Below are 15,411 nucleotides of genomic sequence, written 5' to 3' on the forward strand. Positions count from 1 at the left end.
TTGGGACGGTTTAAAATAAATTTCCGGTTAATAAAACGGTCCTAAATTGAACACTTGTCGGTATTTATCGAGTGTACTTGTTATTAGTTTATTTTAAGCTCCTCCAAACATACGTTCGTTTGGACGACTGCGATTTAAATTGATTCGTTGAATGTAGTGAATAACACTTAATTTTGTGTATTATTTAATGATTTCTTATGATTACGCGAATGTGAGACATTGAAATAAAATTATTTTACATATTTTGTCGCGGTTTTGTTATATAATAATTTTCTCCCGAATTTTTGAAGACTGCAGCTGACTTCATGGTCTCAGGAGAGACTGAGGAATTGGTCGTCCAAAAAGTCAAAGTTACAATATTTACCTACATTTTAGAATTATACAAAAATGTGTATTATTTAATGTATAGTGAAGTATTTTTTGTAACATGATGTAGAAGCAAGCAGTGGTCGGTCTTGTTTTCTTTACGTTTTTGTTGCGTTTCATGCTATTAGGAATCGAAGGATGTAAATTTTTATATCTCTCAGTGGCAGGTTACTTTTACTAAAGGGCGATGGTGATTACTTACCTTAACATATGTTTATCTGTTAACATATTCATAGCCCGTAGAATAAAAAATTGTTTTTGTCCCATTTTAAAGTATCTTACTTTTTACTAATATCTGTAGAATCACCAATTACCTGAAACAAAAATATACCATAAGCACATTTGAATAAAGCAGACGATCGAGTGTGATTCTCATCATCGACGTATTTATTACGCCTTCATGCTTGTATAAAAACAAGCAGTTTCTTTATATCCATTAGCCTACCGGAGCTCGTATCCATTATTTCTCATTATGATACACCATCATAATTTGTAATATAACGTAATAGGAAGTGTGCGTCGTTAGCCGGGCAATTTTATTTAGACGGTTCGTAGACTATTAATTTATGCGTAAAATAACATAAAACAAATCCAAGATCATCGACGACGGATGGACTTCATTAGTTTTATTTATTCTCGCTCGTTAACAAATCTAAAATTAGTTCTGTTACCTAGTTACATATCTTTATAAATAGATTTTGTTATATGCTTAAACTCCAGACGGCATAATTTGGCATAGCCATTATATCCGATATGGTCTAGTGGCTAGGATACCTGGCTCTCACCCAGGAGGCTCGGGTTCGATTCCCGGTATCGGAATAGCTTTTTTCGTTTTCCTTTTTTCTGGAAATTAGTTTTATAGAAAACTACATTCATAGCCCCCTTCGATCACACAACAGTTATAAACTGTTATAAATAAGCAATATATTAAATATAGGGCGTATAAATTTTCTTTAAATTTATTATAAACACAGTAGTAACTTTTATCATAATTATAACTACATTCACGCAATAAAATTATTATAAATGCAAATAGCAAAGCTATTAATGTCAGTGCGTTCGTGTAATAAAATCGTGTTGTAATAGCTATAATAAATTCGAATAACAAATAAAAAACGCATATCCATTTTTCACAGCCTTCGCCTATCGATTCTAAAGTTGACAATTACTGTATTCGATTACAAATATATTATGTCGATTTATAAATAAAGAAACAATGTATTAAAATAATTTATTGCAACGTTTTACACTTTTTGTTATTACACAAAAATTAATTTCCAATCAATTAGGTAAATACAATCACTGTATTTAAGGCACGGTTGATAACCTTAAACGGAACGTAAAAACAAAACGGTAGTACGTAAAATGCCATTTACCGGCCAGGTCACGACAATCGAACGCACTTCAGATCGATATCGGTGTATAATTTAAATCGATAAAATAAAGTGTTAACGTAATCGAAAATCTTGAAATTTGGTTAAGTAACAATAAATGCCCACCTATTAAGGGACGTTGCCGTGTCATGCGCTTTTTTAAAAACGTTGACACCTATCCATATGAGGCGGGCAGTGTGTTATAATGAAAATTATCGTAAAGTACACGACACTTACTCATACGATCGACACGTAACGTGCCATATGATATAATGAAATTGCATTTACGACACTTCTCATTTATGCAAGTTTTTATGTGTAATTATAAATGGCGGACCTCACTGACTATAGAAGTGTCCGTGGAATATTGGTTAATATTAATTACTTAGCCTTACCAACAGGGACATTAAAGATATAAAAAAAAGTTTCGCAAATGGTGCTTCAGTGCCACAACATTGTTAATGCGGTATTATCGTTGCTTATCACCTACCACAAAGTCTAGTAATAATAAAAAGCACTTTAAAACCTCTTTTACGCCAATTTTTATACTAAAATCCAGGAGTCGACAATAAACTATATTTTTTATCTGACACGCAATGATATTACTTCCAATAACTACTTGGTATTCATAACTGGAAAATAAACACGACCGGATTAGCCATTCAATAGTAAAAAATTGCATTTTATTCCACTTAAATGGAGTAACTATTGTATCATATTACGTACATACTATTTCTAAGGACCTGTATAGTGTATATCGTATTTTTTTTTACTCGGATCTTACTTTAACGTATCAATATACCTAAAAATAATTTCCGTAATAACAATAACTGAAACTAACATAAATAAATACGAAACGAAGTATAGCCCGTCCAGGAAAATAAAAAACCTCCTTTGCTTATACGCCACCTTTGCTTTTTAATTTTAAAGTAAACATTGTCGGGACAAGAAATTAGTTTCATAATTCACCTCAAAAAACAAGGACTATTATATTCCTGGTCAGGCTATAAATGGAATTATTCAATGATTCTTATTACTTACATGACAATAAGATACTTCAAAAAAAGATTATATATTACAATAGCTCAATTCTGGAATGTAAGCATTCTTGTGACAATATCTTAACCTGATTGGACCTCACAAATTCAAGCACTGGAATCGATATCTCGTTTCAATACACAATACACTGACAGCAATTTCTAATCGTGTTGTTATATTTTAATCGATAACATTCATTCGGTTTAGAAACTGGCGCTAAATAAACTACATTTCGAGTAAAGCAGTTGTTTAAATGTCAATAGGAATGTACCGTGTCCGTATAAGGATCGGATAACGCCAAAGCACAACCTTTTCGATGTACGCCGACCATTGTTCTATTCGATTGCCCAACTTTTGAAGTCGTATGCACGAATCGATTTAGCCGTGAATCGATTAAGACACCGATATTGTGGAATTTGAAATGAGAGCCTGTCGAGCATAACACGTGTTTGTTTATTAAATCATAAGTATTAATGTTAGAAGATAAGGAGCATTGTATAATAATGGTAATACTTTAGTTTTGGTATCAAAGATTACCACAAAACTTTGAACAAATACCACGTCAAAAAACTAAAGTGTGGATCAAAAATTTAAACCTAATACCTTTAATTTACGAATACGAAGATTCGAGCTAGCCGACTGCGCAAGTGACAATCTGGTATTTACATTTCCACGCTCAATGGAGCACAGGGAAACTAACAGCGTAACAAGATCCAATTGCCTGACTGCGAAGTTCAACAACCTAATATATTTCATCCTGATTTTCCTCAGACCTGCCTGTCTCTTTGACAGATGCACTCGTATTACCTAAACATAAATCCACTTCGTGTTAGTCCTGTGACAGACCCTCTTGTAATTACACCTTACAAAACTTCAAGAATGATGTCAACTTGCAATTTAGTTCGCGCCACCTACAGTATAACGAAATCTGTTAGCTTACGTCATATGAATGAGCAAAAATTGACGTCGGAATTGCTATCATTATTTCGGTGTTTTGAGAGCCTAATTCTAATATAATTTTTTTACTTCCTCTTTAACAGTGTCTACTTCTAAATATAATGCTTTATTTCACCTTGAAATATTTAACAAATACACATAGAGGCAAAACCGTAAATAATACTCCAATTTAGATAATTATAATTAAATTTATCAGCTATAAATTGTTCACAGTGACAGTACTACAGCTTCAGAAAGTAGGTATATTTTTTAAAGATAAAGCGATGCGAAGACACAAAGTCTTCATCTTGTGCAAAAAGCATCTAGTATGTAATATGTAAAAGTTGAGAGAGCTCCATCTTTATTCAGTAATTTATTGCTAAGCAAGGTCACTTCAAAATGCCCTTCAGGAAAATTTGACGAAGTAATTCTGTGCCGGTATATATTACCCATATATCTTTCAAATTCACTCATAGTAATTGAGTGTACTAAAATATTGTAAAACTCATATTTTCATGCTAGATATTCAGATAACGTCACACGGTTGGTTAGCAACACTTTGAAAGTGCGATTTGAGATTTTATTCTTTGGAAATTTGTAAAAGGTAATTCCTTGTCTTTAAGGGAAGGGCGCCAAATCCTTCTAATGGGAACGGATATAATTGGATCTGTATCAAAGGCCCTTTGAGTTCCAGATTAGATACAAGCTTAAGAGTTTATTGACGGCATTGTTATGCCCTCTTAAATATAACACTGCACGTTATTTTGTCTATCTGTAATAGGCCGATTCAACCAGTTAAAGCTGGTGGCACCAGAGCAGTTTCAACTTTACCATTAAGTGTCATTTAATCGGCGAAATTATCAGACCTGGGAAAAAAGATCATTTCCCTTATCTCAATCACACTTTTCCTCAAATTTAATCCGCCTAATCGTCTGTCACCACCACAAACCTATAATTATCATTGGGTGAGTCGGCATCGCATCAAATAGCGGACCTGGCTCGCCCCCCCCCCCCCCTGGATAGTACCAAACACAACATTACATTAACAAAAACCCCCATATATCGATACAACCGCCGGTGTAGGGGGACGGACGGATCCATAAGCGAAAATTTCTCACCCTCCGCTACAAGAAATAGATAAACTCTGATGTGATGTTTGTATACTTCAAAAGTCAATAATAAATAAACCCCTGAGACGAATGATTTGAAAAAAAAAACAACCTATAATTATCTAAGGAGCCAACTTCCACCGTTCTATACAACCTACACAAAGCATCAGGTAAATGTTCAGCAACATAAACGCTCACTTCGTACAATTTAAATACATTTTAGACATGTTCAGCACTCACGTATCTGCCATTCGCTTGTCCATAAGGTGTTTTATTATTCTATCACTGACAGTGAACGTCGTACCGTTCGCATCGAGGCTGCATTAACAAGACCACAAGCGGTGAAACTCGCGTTTTCCCTTTCTGATAGGTGCAACAACGATTTTATTAAATTAAACGCGCTCGTAGATAAAGCCTGTGCATCAGGTGCTGTGGCTTTAATACGGATAGTAGAAAATGCTAATTGTGAGGCGATATCTTACAAAGATATTGTACGAACAAGTTATTATATCATATGAAACATTTAGATTTCAATATGAAATCCCAATATTTATCGTCATAATACTATTTGTAGCTATTTCCGGGATATTGATGCCCCTTAAAACACGTTTTTATCAAATTTCACATTATGCGGCATTGCCTTAGGGCATCACAAAGGGGTTGTTACATTTTGCTGGACCATAAACTGAGCACTATAAAAAAAACAATTGCAGCCTGTATTGACTGCCGATGGACAGAATATTAGCCTTATTTAAACACGTTTTAATGATAAAGATATAAGAGGTAATTGTATAACTATTTCATGCCAAATATAAGACCAGCGTGATATTTTCACCCTAAATCTTCATTCCTGTTAAACACCTATGAAAAATGAGAGAATAGTCATATAGAACATATTAAAGTTCGATTAGATCATACAATTACAATATAATACACTACAGGCAACCTAACAGTTCTGCTAAACGGTAGTCTGAAACACGGAACATGCAAACAAAATATAATGGCCGATAATCACAGGCTAGGGCTGCCACTGACCTTAAAACCGGTAACCCAGTAGCTACTTGTGTTGTACAAACTAGTTTACAACTGTCGGACTTAAATCACTATAATACCCGGTGCTGGACACAGGAAGGTCACGCGGCTTCGTTGTACACACGTTACGCGTTCTTATGCATTATGTTTCGAGATAATCTGTGATAAATTATGCTTTATGTTTTGGGGATACTTGGTATACAAAAAGATGTATAAAAAGTCATCTAGATTGACATGGCAGATTCGGATTCTCTCTCAAGACATGCTTTTGAGTTTTATGAATTTAAATGTGTATTCTTTGTCAATTATCGGTTATTTCAATGGCAAGGGAACACATCGCTAACTATACGTATCTAAGTTCTATATAAGAATTTGAAGATATGGACTACCAATTCGCATGAGACCATAAGTAAGGTAAACGAACCGAAGCTATGCTCTTTTCAATAACAGAAGAGAGCCGTGGCCAGCTGCAGTGAGACACTATACAATTCAGGGCCGATTTTATTATTTATGTTATTTTTATGTTATCATAATATTTAAATTGACCTAACGGTACAACGACTATTATAATTTGAATATGGAGATAAACTAAACGTTACTATTTATGTTGACCCACGAACATTACCAACTTGATAATAACAATATTAATGTAATTTGCGGAGATACTAATCTATGTTGCAACTATCTTGTCAGCCTACAGAATCGCATATTATATCTACAAGTATATACACAACACTAACTTTTGCGCGTGGTTTCACCGATGTGGAATTAGGTTTATGCTTTACATTTAAAATAGTAGTACCTGTATTCTTCCTTAGTATTGATGTTGGATATGTTGCAAAATTTGTTTAGCCAGCTTAACATGTCTATTTAAATGACATTACTGTCTGTCACGTGTAAATTACTCTGTCGAGTAACTTTCGCATTTATTACATTAGTATGGATAAATATACACGATCCTTGATCATTTTAACTGAAATGTCGGTATAAATGAGTACTGCTAGACTGTTGTCGGTCCATTGCATTGTGGCGCAGACAATTAATTATATTCTGTCTAGCTTACATTCATTTATAAAATGTCACTGTTGTGTACAACACCTTATACGTCATTATTACTAAGTACGGCTGTTGCGAAATTTCAATTAACATTTCTTCAGTGACTAGCGACATATCTATATATCGATCTAATTGAAATTTGGTAACTAATATCTGTAGTAATTACTTAAAACACAAGCTGTCGATGATACCTAAAACGTAGTCAACTAGACAAGTAAACTTGGAAAATGGAGTAATAATTATTATTTTCTGGATTATAAAATTCCAGTTTTAATCAAAATCCAATTGCTTATCACTAAGGTGTTTACCCAGAGTGCTCCAGGTGCAAGTGAGGGTTTCCGATTACATTAGTATATACAGAGTTAAATGATATAAAAACCGTAGGTTTTATGGTAATATTGATAACCAAATACGTATCTTGAAATCTAATAACAATACCTGCACATAAATATTAAAAATATTATTAACATATTAGTTTTCATTATTCTCTATCTAAAATTGCATCACGTATCACCATTCGCACACGATTCCGTTTATACTAAACCTGTAGTCAACCTGGCATTTATATTTCATAGTGTAAACACACAAAACGGAGGTCATATTTCAAAGAGCACGAGTCACCACGCTGACTCTAGACATTATATTTAAATAATAAATTATATTTAGGAAAAATCACTTCATTAACTATTGGTTCGCGCCATCAGATAGTATTGGCATTCGCTGATGGGTCACGGGTGTGGCCGTAACACCTAAATATGGTGAAAATCCAGCCACAAAGTTTTATCGCAATTTTATTAGGAGCCAGGATTATTTTGGTAAATTTTATATTTGATATGCCGTATTTGCCATCACTTCAGAAGTCGTTTTTTATACTATGATGTTATTAGAGAACGATAATGATGTTATTTTTGTATAACCTTTCCTAAATGTCTTTCATTCTATCAATAATAAAACGCAGATGTGCTTTATGGCACATCGGATGACGAGCCCACAAATGAGAGACAAGTTTCGTCACCTCACCCAGCCAACTCGACATGTGAGGTCGGTATGGACTCGAAACTCCCTCATATTTCTCGAAATAAAACTATTCTTATGATTTTAATATTATTTCCTCTCGACGTTTCGAAGACTGCACCGGACTGGGTCGGCCCCGTGGCCTTGAAGGCTGCATTTAGTAGGATGTAGTTTGATTTCGATGGCTAACATTCGCGTAAATATAGGAAATCTTACTCTCCCTATCAGTTCCTGATCAATACACTATCTTACTGAAAAATTACAACTACATTTAACATGAGTATTTACCAACATGTCAACAACCATCAACTCCAAATAAAAATCACTGAAACAATAGCACTATAAAACAATAAAAACGTCCAACCGTGTTAATATCACACGTAAAATCGAAAGTAATACTGGGAGCGTGAGTTCACGGGTCGTATGTTGGCTGGTGCCGGCGCAGCCATTTCTCTCCATTTAGGGACAGGCGACAGTGACCGCGCCTCATGACTTGCCCATATACGATTCGGTTACTTCATGTTATTTTCTTATATATTGATAGTGGGATTCTCTCACCTCTTGACTCGTAATACGCTGATCCGCCTATTTGCTCAGGTCGACGTATTTATGAACGAGTTACAGCTGCGGGCATACCGCGTAAAGAACTAGTCTCGGTAAGAGACTCAGTTCATGGGATAATATAACTTTCTATTCGCTATTAGTAAATATCCAAAATCAGTACAGTAGTAACGCCATTATTAGAGTCAAACATAGCGTAGAAGTAATGATACATACGTCTGAAATACAATGATTAGATTAATTAGGTTTTTATAAGCAGCTAATGTAGATAGTATTCATTTTATTACCATTTATTTGGGAGCGTAATATAAGTGTCACTTTTGTATTTGGTGGGCTTATACATTTACGTAACGAGTAGCATTTACCCAGAAGATAATTTTTAAAAAATACGATACAACTTGCTAAGTGAAACGAAGTTAATTATTTCATTAGTCTGTAGGTACTTTAACAATAGAAAGTTTAAATATTTCTTAATAATAAATTGTCAATGTAAAAAGACCGTTAAATAATTTGCGAAGTTTCGGTTAATCGGATGTTCCAGACATTACGAATTAATTCCATATCAACTGTTTTAATTACTGCTATTATAATTTATGCAATACTTTTTAACACTATACTTTTATCAACATGTAATTAACTTGCGTTTTAATTTAATTTGGAGATAACGTAACCTTTTAGGATCAGCGAAGACCGCACGCAGTACAGTGTTTTATGACACACAACACAAAAGAACATGTACATACGTGTATATTTAAAACTATAAATAATAAACTTTGTTTATACACACACCCGTCACCCACACTGACGTCTAGGGTAGGTAGAGACGCAACTGGTGTTCCAACTTTCCGCCGTGTGTGTTCCGTCCCGTCACGCTGACACTAAGACGAAAAACCTAACATTACTGCCCAACCTGTGAACGAACTCAAGACCTCAGCACTGCAGTCGCACCGTAATACAACTACGCCACCGCGGCAGTACTATAAAAAAAAAAATATTTACATGAAACATTTTACGAATAAAAATACCTGGAGCGAATAAAATAGCTCTTAAAATGAACGCCAGAAGGCAGCACAGCAGGTATTCTATAAAACGCAATTAACATCATTTATATTCTCAAAATCAGCGATGACTGATCATTTTATAGTTCGCAGATGATCGTTTCACAATCACACACGTGAGCATCAAACACACGAAATTTAACGTGTATCGTAAACAACGTGCAAGTTTAACTTGGTTTGTTTTTAAACACGACTCAATAATTTATATTTAAAGCTTATGTTTATACAAACAGTCACTCGAATGCGGCTTAATGTGCCAGAAAACTTATAGTGCGGGCGTGAAATATGGAGTCAATCCAATGTGAAATTACGGCTTTCGTTACTGAGATATGTTAATAATATGCATATTTACCATTGCAAATCAATAAAGGTAAAATGTAAGTCAAAAAAATTGGAAATGGCGATAGCCTAGTTGGTTGTGAAGCGGACTGTGCCGAGGCGAATATCTGCAGGTTCGAATCCCAGTAGCACATACCTCTGCCTTTCCAAAAATCATGTTTGTATTCTTTGTGAAATATCACTTGCTTTAACGGTGAAGGAAATCATCGTGAGGAAAACTGCATACCAGAGAAATTCTCTTAGTAATTTTGAGGGCGTGTGAAGTCTACCAACCCGCAATTAGGACAGCGTGGCTGGCTAAAGCCTAATCCCTATCAGTAGTAGAGAAGGCTCGTGCCCAACAATGCGACAGTATATAATACAGGGCTGATATTATTATTATTATTAAACCAAAAAACGTATCACAGTACGTCTACAACGAAGCGTCTAGAATTTATAAACTTTACATCAAACAAATAAGCTATTCGATGTCTAAAGTATTGTATTTATAAAAATACTATGATAAAGCGAACATAATCACATCGACCTTCAAAACACTCACGCTGCTTACTGGTCATCATTGTGTGTAGACTGCACTGAACGTATTAGGATGCAGAGCCGACCGTGTTCTAGTTCACACAAACAAGTGTCTTCTTATTTACATAACCGACACTGTTTTAATCATAAACATTCTTGGTTAAATAATAGTTAAAATTCATCTTGAATAAAATCATACAGTACTCACCCAATACACTCTAATATTATTAATCGATAATACGCATAGGTATTTTAAAATGGTTAGCGGCGATAGCCTAGTTGGGTGTGGAACGGACTGCCAAGACGAATGTCCGCAGGTTCAAATCCCAAGGGCACACACCTCTGACTTTTCTAAAATCATGTGTGTATTCTTTGTCAATTTATCGTTCGCCTGAAGGAAAACATCGTGAGGAAACCTGCACGTCTGAGAAGTTCTCTATAGGAATTTCGAAGATGTGTGAAGTCTACCAATCCGCACTAGGCCACCGTGGTGGACTAAGGCCTTATCCCTCTCAGTAGTAGAGGAGGCTCGTGCTCAGCAGTGGGCAAAGTATATAATACAAGGCTGATATTATTATTTTAAAATATATACACCCAAATACACAAAAAAGGCTACCACTAGGTTTTTACATAAAAATATAAATAGTCATGTTTAGCAAAATATTCCAAAATAAAACAGAATTAGAATACAAATAGGCCTAATGAAATGTTTACTTTACGCGTAATATTTACTTTAAAATTGGCAAAACATATTACTCATATTATCTGAAGTAAAAAACTTGCTAATTTCAGCAGTCACGATTGTATAAAAATCATTCTAAAAAACTAATATTTTAGGCAAATATTGACAAATGTGTAAAACTTATTTACCAAGTACCCACACGTGTCCGCCAATACATAATATTGATATGTAATTCATGCGAAATAAGAACGTGGTTTCCCCCATACAGTTTCTACCGGAGTTTCACTATTGCTCCGTTATGGCATCGACCAATCGACCGACTCCCTGCAGACACGTGGTGGCCCCACTATCCGAGATTTAAACCCACGTGTCTTCAGCCCAGTGGTCGTAGAAATTGCGTGTTACTATTTACTAACCCAGCCTCGTCTCGCAAGTCTCACAAATAACAAAACGAACAGTTTACTCGCTGGATAGTTAGCACTGAAAAGGCTTGACCGCGAAATAGAATATATACAAACAAAGTACAAAAATATTCAATACTCAAACCTTTTAAAAACACTTACGACACAGATTCATAAAACTATTACTTCAATTGACACGAGTCAAGACGCCACACCACCAAATAAAAATGTTGAATCATCGCAAACAAAACTAGGCCTAAACGACGTTAACGCACACTTGAACGAATATTTGAACAAAGAATTTGCAAAACATTAATCCACGCGAACATTGGCTCTGGTTACAGCAATTGACACAAGTGATATTATGCGAAGTGCAAATAAACACTACGTGGCAACAATTGACTTTGTTGAATGATATTTTAAATCGTACATTGCCGCTTGGTATGTCTCTTGGATACGAGCCCGTCTAGGTAGATATTACCGATCTGTCTGTTGCTATGAAGCAGTGGGTTCATGATGTTGTCTAATATTTTGTAGGGCATTGTAGTCAAATTTTAATTTCTTATAATTTAATCAATCCATATTTGTAAACATTTATCTAGAATCTGTAATAAAACTGGATGATTGTACATAATATTATGTTCTCTGATTATTTATACAAAAAATCAAAGAACTCGAATGTTTTTATTTCTACCACCGTATTTACAAACACTTGTTAAAATCAGTTAAACTGTTATACATTTTATCATTTGCCAGTTAGCTTCATTGATAAGGTAGTCACCAAATATATCTCCAGCAAATACCACGTCTATACAAATCTTATTCATTTTACAATAAAAATCATTGTACATCATTTGGAGACAATCCTCTATTGTCACATCTTCAACTGTTACAAATCATTACCGTGAGTTGACGTCACCATCAGTCATCGCGCGAATGACAACGTAAAACGAGACGATGATGCAAGCAACAAGCGTACAGTTACATTCGACAAATGCAACCCAATTCTTGTAGCAATGCAATTTTTGTGATATTAACAATTTTAACCGAAGATTTAATGCATTGAAGAAAAATGGATTATTTGTTTATTTTTTACACAGATTGCCTTAAAGTTATTAAAGATACTTCCAATGTTTTGTTTAACATCCATGTATATAATAATATGGAAATTATTTAACAATATGTACTACTTCAATTGTAAATGTACGAGTATAATAAATGTAAAACTTGTTAACTACAATCACAGAAACATAAACTAAACTTTATGCAAAGATATACTAAGTTTATTGAATATCTTCGATGTCTTATAAATAAATCAATGTTCTAAGTTAAAGAAGGGTGGCTCCGTCATGATTTAGTTTTCCAACTATTCAATTAATTCCTACGAAAAAAATAAATAAAAAATGCTATTTACGAAAGTAAAACATATCATTTTATAGACGCCTTGAAAAACGCGCTCTTACATTCCACCTGTAAGTGAGTATTAAAATGAATCATAGAAGAGATATACAAACATAAATTAATTCTAAACAAACGCCCATCGAATCAAACAGACCATGATACTAGACAATGCAGTAACAACCATTCAAGTTTCTATGCAAAAATGTCCGTTGTCTCCGGTAGCCAGACTGTTTGCATAACCGATGGCAGTGGCGAAGCGTGAAATTGTCAACATTGAAAGCGCAGACCACCAGCGGGCGTCGAACCTTAAACCTGATCAAATAAACCATATCCAGAGTGGGCGAGTACGATTTACAGCTCCATTCGCAACAGTTCAGCTAGTGAGGCAATCGTGACCACAATGGAACGGGTCTCAGTCACAACTGAAAACAAACCGACGCGACGTATAAAAACGTTCCGCCATTTTACAAACCCATAAACGTCTACATCAAACGCGCTAAAACGACTTACAACGCGATTACATCGACTTTGATTTCCGCACGCGGCTTTTTTCATTTACGACGTGTGTTTTTGCTGAATGTAAATTACACATTTTTAGAAATTTACATCAGGTGTTTTAGTTTATGTTTGCAAACTAATAGGTGTGAGTATTTAAAATTATTTTAAAATGCTTCGGTGAAATATAGGTTTGGTTCTGAAACAGGAATGAAGAGGTCGTATATTATCTTAACCTTTTAATATGTTTTTGTTACGTTGTTTTTTTAATTTTAACCGAACCTGTTTCATGTACAGAAAACGTGAGCAGAATTATCACAACACCTCTCATATTTCATTTATGGTTTTCTTGCAAAATGTTTTACTAAATTTAGATTTATACGGAAAATCATATCTGATCGGGTGAAGGCTCTCACGTTTTTCTTTACCGTTCATTTTAACTTCGCCAGTTTTAACTTTTTAATAAAATATAGACAGTCCAAAATACCTCGCTAATTACGCCTCGATGTCAATGAATTCATTTCGAGAATTATACATTTTAAACATTTCTCGGTAAATATTATACTAAAATACGACACACTACTGAAAGGCGCATTAAAATCGGTCATGGACTTGTAAGGCAGTCGAATGTGTACTGGTTAAAGGCTTGAACAAGTTAAATATAATGAAAATATTAAGAAAGTTTGCAAACGGTAAGGGCCTCGTAGGCTATATTAGTGAGGATGTTAAAAGTGTTGGTTGTGCCACAACGGCTTAGAAATGCTCCTCTTGTAATATAGTTAGTAATGTAGTATAGAAATAACAGAGATACGTACTATTCATGGCTTAATTATTCACTGCTATAATAGCATCTTCATCGTAACGCCATGGCTCTTACGTGATTATTCACATCTAAGAAAAAATAATTAACTCCTCTCTAAGGTCATACGTCAAACTTTTGGGGATGTACGAACCACACCATCGTACCAAAATCGAAGATATCAACCAGGATCATCACGTCATTTTGACCATAGCTAATATTTTGAACTAAAATCTGTGTCTTTAAGTATTAGAATTAGACATAGAGGCACTAACTCATATTTAACAAAAACTTAACTTACCAGGAGATATTCTATTCAAAGCTGAAATAGTGCAATTACCATGTCGTTACTGAAAACAACGAATATTTATAATTAAACTAATAACAGATTTCCAAGAAGACGACGGTTTGAGCAATCGCCCAAGTAAATCGACTCGAACTCCTTATTTCTAAGAACTAAGTGGGTATTATTATTCAGTCAGCATCGTAACTGCACTGGACATCACATTTTAAAACCATTATGGGTTTTTAAATAAAATAAGCATGCGTAAAAGTCCCATGGAAGGGGTAGATACTTTGCCAATTCTATCCAATGATTCCATACAGGTTAAATCAATTATTAGCTAATGAATTATTATATACATCATTGTAGCAATGTAGAAGTAAATATGTCACAAAACATTAAGTTTATTGTTAATATCGTTATTGAAACTACAAAAATAGTGCGATTACAGGAAATCCGCTCAATATTATGCTTAAAAATAAAACTAGCAGCAATAACAGTGGCAATCGAGACAAGATTAGTAGAACTATAAATTCTGATAATGGGCATCCAATGACACCGAAATGAACGAACGTAAAAAGAATGAAACAAATTTGATACAACTACTGTTCGTCATAAACAACTAAGTACATGGACAAGTAGCATCATCAATTAACGGCATCGGTAATACGATACCAAACAATTCAACATTTGTTATACACACCGACGTTTTAATCGCTGCGTGCCCCAAAAACACAGCACGTCCAACCGCGAAGCCTTGAAATTGATCCGACCGCATCATAGGTGTCCATGTCAACCCACTTTTATCATAGTCGATTGACATGTTCTAGCAATTCGCTAGAAACTGATCCTTATCACAATGAAGTAAGAGTTACAATGTATACGCGTGATCACAGCCACAAATGGAGACTCGTTCAACCTCAATATTAAATCTGCCTGATAATTGGACATC

General features: G+C 34.7%; 1 protein-coding gene and 1 non-coding gene across 2 annotated transcripts in view; one reads left to right on the forward strand and one right to left on the reverse strand.

Moving 5' to 3' along the window:
* The window catches only part of LOC115449350 (rho GTPase-activating protein 21-B), a 412,582-nt gene that overhangs the window by 380,455 nt on the left and 16,716 nt on the right, over positions 1-15,411 (reverse strand). The gene's annotated exons all lie outside the window — the stretch shown is intronic.
* On the forward strand, positions 1,114-1,185 carry Trnae-cuc. Its single transcript has one exon. It is a non-coding gene; the product is annotated as a tRNA-Glu (tRNA).

The sequence above is a fragment of the Manduca sexta genome, chromosome 17, assembly GCF_014839805.1.
Source record: "Manduca sexta isolate Smith_Timp_Sample1 chromosome 17, JHU_Msex_v1.0, whole genome shotgun sequence".
Lineage (NCBI taxonomy): Eukaryota > Metazoa > Arthropoda > Insecta > Lepidoptera > Sphingidae > Manduca > Manduca sexta.